Here is a 5,520-nt window from a genome sequence, read left to right as displayed (position 1 = left end):
CACAGCTCCCCTTTCAAGTTGTTTATCAAATTATGCATGCGAAAAAAGTATCTCATACACGTTTATTAGCCATAATCGAGCTTATGTTGCATGCGTTTTACATCATGTTTTGAATACTGAACAGCTTTTGTAATGGATATTCTACAAAGGATGGAAATGCATACTGTGTGTTGATAACAAACCATGTCACCCCACGTTGCCAGCGTTTCGCATACATCATCCACGTATTTAGGTTTAATGCAGACAAAATGTCTAAACCGTTTTAGCGTCGATTAGCAAACAGAGTCTTGTCCATTTGGAAGCTTAAATAACGAATTTATTGAAGTTAAATATACGATTTTATATTTTTAATCTTCCGATGTACACTGACATAAGTTTGCATGCTTGATGACCCCATATTATACTGGCAACATAGAAAAAATGTGTAGACATAACATTTGTTTACGACATGCAGACAATGATATTACAATTATGACAAGATGTATTATTCTTAAATTCGGGAAATTCCACCTTTTCCGATAATAACAGATTTAAGAAACAAAACTTAACATATTTTAAAGCATAATGCAATATCATTTCGGATGTTTCCATACGATTATACGGTAACTTGGCCTCAGAATTTAACATTGTCATAAATGGATCAAAACTTTTAATTGACATGCATATTTGTACCTTGGAGACCTTCATTTGGGCTGTTATGTTTTGACATTACTATCACATTCATCTAGCATCAATTCATTCGCTCATCGGTTGAACACTTCTATATCAGTGTTTTTCCTGCTATGTGTATCGCCTGTTTATTGTAGGAAGATTTGTTTTGTTTGCGTGAGAAACTAAACGAGCATTTTGAAGATCACATGCTGTGTTTTTATAAAAAGCAACATAAATTTCTAATTTCAACAGCTTGGTAAAAATATGAGAAACCATGCAGTTAATGAATTTATGGTGTAATTATTAGCAGACATGCCATACCTCTGCTTTAGGTGTCGTAAATTTGTCGAGCTAATGATGTGAACCTAGCAGCTTATTATTTTTATCTCGTCCTGTTGCGTGCACTGTATTATTCTAACAGTGACATTTTTTTTGTCTGTAAATGCAGGAAGAGGAAAGGCATTTATACTGACGATTTATACAAGGAAGGGCCATCATAAAAACAAATACGTTTCCTCGGATTACTTCAAGTAGTTTTCATATTTTTGTCTTAAAATACAACATAAGTGCGATCAATGTTTAATTTGCATTCGTTTAAAATAAGCAAAGGTCACGTTCTTTGTCTACATCTAGCGAAAGACCCTCTCCTTTAACAATAATGGCAGTGCACATGATTTTGTCCTTTTCAGATTTGTTAAAACTATTAAGTTTGTACTGCAAGTGCAGTGTTCCACAACATCATTCCCGCAAAGACCACAACAGAAATCCTTCATGACTGAGCGTGCCAAAAAAATATCGTTCTACAAACACATTAATGGCCTGTTTGACCCATTTTGTCTGTAGAAAATATATAAGGCTTTGAAATACAATTAAAACGTTGGAAACTAAAGACCTAGCATTTATGTATGTTATTTGCTCAAAGTTCGCCTTTTCATTGCACTGGATATATCTTAATTTCAAAATGGCTCGGGACATAACAGACAAACATATGTAACTTTTATAACACCGGTTTGAATGGATACACATCTAATAAAGCCAATGGCTTCATAGTGCCTGAACATTTGCAACTAGGCTTTTCAATGTTAACCTATCTTTAAGTGTTTCTCAACAAAATTCCTGTCACAATATTATACGTTGAACTGCATTGCATCTAAAATAATTCTTCTAACAAACGGAATATCAATCAATGTAGGTTAAACTTATCAATAAATGTGGGTAACCATATCAATAAATGTGTCAATGCCTGTAAAAAGGGATACAAAGGTGCAAAAATGACATTTGCTCTTTTTGGTAGTTATTTATAGAGTACATCATTAGAAACAATTTGGCGAAAATTTGAGGTCAAAATCTTAAGTACTTTTGTTGTTATGACGATTTAAAGAAGCACAGGAGTCGATCAATTTATCGATGAAAGTGTCAAAAAGTGGCATATTTTTTAGATAAAGAAATGAAACAACACATGTTTTTTATGTCTTTATATTATTTGTAGTTATATATCTTACACAAAATAACATATTATTGAACTGGTGACAAAATTCTTGTAAAATTATGATTGAAGTTTTAAATGGCAATCAAAATGTTACCATGACAACCACAATACAATGCAATTCAATATTGAACGTAAAAGGGATCACACACGTCGCTCTTAAAAAGTACTTAAATTACCTAAGCATTGGCAGATACTTTGCAAATATATTTAAAAAAAAAAATATTTAAAATGTTTAAGACTTTTGTTGCTATGGTGATTTAAGTTCAAGGGGGTCAGTGTACAAAATCTATTCTATTATCGAAATATGAAGAAAATGTATATCCATAAATAGGTATTTTCATGTATCTATGCATTTTGTAGCTATGCTTATTATACACATTATAATTTCACTAATGGACAATCCTGTAATAAAAAATAATAAATGTAACAAATATACACAGAAACATTGCCATGGTAACAAAAATACAAAGTAGTGTATTTATTGTCTCTGTACATGTGTTTGAATAATTTTTTCTTAAACTATTATAAGTTTACATAATGCAATATTGTATTTATATATATAAAACATATTACTACACTAAGAAACAAATTGTAACCATGGCAACCACAAGTATCAATTTTCAATACATAACATGTACAAATCAATTCTAGAAGAAAACTTAATGACAATAAAAATTGATGATATTAGCATAAAAAAATATCACTGCATCATTTGTTAATTGTCAATGTTACTGTAATTTGATGAAAAAAGGATATTAGGGTTCTAGCAATAGTTATGGAAGGTTTCTGCACCCTGTTCTTTTTGGGAAGCAACCGTCATGAAGAGCAAGATTGGCAACCTCCTGCCTTCATAGAATTAAAAGCTTAAGACAGTCAAATATTGATTTTGTTTTGATAACAACTTTATATTCACAAGATTATAAATACACACAGGCTTTAAATATTTGGCACTTGAAACCTAATAGTACTTCAATTAAACATTATACAATATTCCTAACATTTTCTGTAACATTCAAAATGTTAAAATTCTTCACAGATAAAGGGTGTCCTATTGAAACATGGAAACCTGTCTCTTTTCTGTAGCTCCCTGTCTTTCTTTAACCTGGCTAAACCCCTAAGAGGTTTGTTTATATAGTTACAGTAAATATCAGCTTCTAATTCCTGCAGATTTCTTATACTGAGAAATAATGTTATTACTTATTTCTGAATGACAAACACTAGTCCAAACAAACAGCTCTAAAAAGTTAATTAACAGGTTGTACAGTTTGTTCAATGCTTTGGTTGAGACTGTCTAGGGCACACTGTCTTTTTCAATGTCTAATCTGCTGTATTCTCTGATCTTGTCATGTTAATACCACTGCCATTCAAGATCCATCCCCTTGATGAAGAATTCGGAAAGGAGTTCAGGGTACACAACTGCTCTGGTTTTCATCAGGTAAACTAAACCATCACCGATGCAGCAAACCTGCACCGCACAAAGCCAGGCCTGTTTGCTGAAAGTATGGATTGATAGAAATTATGTCTAGATCAGTCATATTTTGACATCACAAAAACACACACAAAAAAACAAGCTTATATAAAGATCAAGATATCATGCCAGTGTTTTGACAATGTCAGGAGTTTAAACAGCTTTTATTTTTGTTTAACATTGTTGAAAGTTTGAAATGTAATATAGAAATAACATACTTATGAAAGTTAACATATACATTCTTCCTCTGGCAACAGGTATGCAAAGATGTATTTTATCAATTTCAACAGTTATTGAGTTATGGCCAAGGTTATTTTGTTTACATGTAACTGACACCAATTAAAAGGCTAACGCTTAGGCGAATACTCTTAAAAATCTAGGGCTCAATTCTGTTAGGTAAGTATTTTCAAAGTTAAAGTGCTCTACTTTAGGGTTTAATGTGAACATTTTATTAACTACCTGCTAAGACCAAAGTGCCAATTTCGGCTTTTTATCTCCAAGCCATGGTACTTGAAGAAGTGATCATCATGCTCACAATAGTGTCTGCTCCATTTCAATTCAGTCTCATCGAAGAAATAAACTGCTTGTTGTCCTGCAACATTTGATACACATCTTTATTTTATACATGCTATTTTGTTTATCTAAAATATTGCATGATTTCAAAATAAAATATGGAAACCAGTTAATTATTCGGTATTACACAATATGTCTTCTGATTACGTATAACAAGGTTGTCATGTGTGCAACCAAAAATCTTCTCCTTGCTTGGAAAAAGCTGTCAATTAACAACCGTTTATTTATTTGTGAATTTAAGTTATAAATAACTAAAATGTACCCGAGTGCTCTGCACATACTCCAAACTACGATGACACCGCATTTCCATCAAGTTTTGAACAATATTGGACCAATCAGTTGGGCATGGATGGGGAAGAAGACTGGCAGGCAATGTCCCAACTGTAATGGAGGGGGCCGGGCAGGTAACATGGATACTGTCCTGAAATAAGATAGCAATATGATGTTATGTAGTGCACTGTGATCTCTTGTCAATTCATTATTGTTGTTATCAAAACTCATAAACAGATTTCAATTATCTACAATGTTATCGTGGACAGGTTGAGTTTTACTAGGAAATGAAGGTCATTCATAAGTTACACAAATCCTTCTTAAAATGTCATCAGTGTCGTTGACATGTACATCGGGAAGACTTTACTCCCATGACTACAAAACATACGACTCGGTATGATGAGAAATTGATATAATTATTCATAATGATTATAAGTTCATTCATTATTATGGACAATGTGGTATGGAAATTAAATAAAACCGCCAGTTCAAGCCATTTGTTTACTTCCGGGTTTATGACAATTGACGAATATTTTCGCCTTTTTCTATATCATTTTAACATAATAAAATTTGATACTAAATTTATACAACTGCAATGATATTTACCTGTCAAAACTCGACAGAAGCATCCTCGAAAAGCAGCAAATGAAGACAAAAAACGTAAATGTTTGAAAATTTCTTGTTTGTCAATAACTAACCGGAAATTACGTATATGTATGCATAAGGGAGATAACCTTGTTGTTATTATACTCGTCGCTATCGGTAACATCGTTGTCGGAGAATATGTATATTTTATGGATGCAATTTAAACAATTGTTGTACGTTAAAATTTATAAATCTAACAAAGAAATGGTGACTTATACCAATTAAAGTCAGTGAAATAAATCAACAAAACTTTAAACACGTTTTTCTCGAAATTGAAATTGCCGACTTTGTACCCCTTTCTACAGGCGTCGTCACAAATATAGCGTTACCTTATCAATAAATGTGGGTTATTTTATCAATAATGTGGGTTACCTTATCGATAGATGTGAGTTACCTTATCAATAAATGTGGGTAACCTTATCAG

At 32.3% G+C, this 5,520-nt stretch overlaps 1 long non-coding RNA gene across 1 annotated transcript; it reads right to left on the bottom strand.

Annotated features, from left to right (window-relative positions):
- Positions 1 to 1,891: 1,891 nt before the first annotated feature.
- On the bottom strand, positions 1,892 to 5,160 carry LOC128203096 (uncharacterized). Its single transcript, XR_008255856.1, has 4 exons — positions 5,058 to 5,160; positions 4,444 to 4,602; positions 4,068 to 4,200; positions 1,892 to 3,633 (listed from the first exon to the last, which is right to left on the bottom strand). It is a non-coding gene; the product is annotated as an uncharacterized LOC128203096 (long non-coding RNA).
- Between the last annotated feature and the right edge of the window lie 360 nt (positions 5,161 to 5,520).

The sequence above is a fragment of the Mya arenaria genome, chromosome 9 (assembly GCF_026914265.1).
Source record: "Mya arenaria isolate MELC-2E11 chromosome 9, ASM2691426v1".
NCBI classification, from domain to species: Eukaryota; Metazoa; Mollusca; class Bivalvia; order Myida; family Myidae; genus Mya; species Mya arenaria.
The sequence above is the reverse complement of the archived record's forward strand: the minus strand, read 5'-3'. Positions and strand labels throughout refer to the sequence as shown.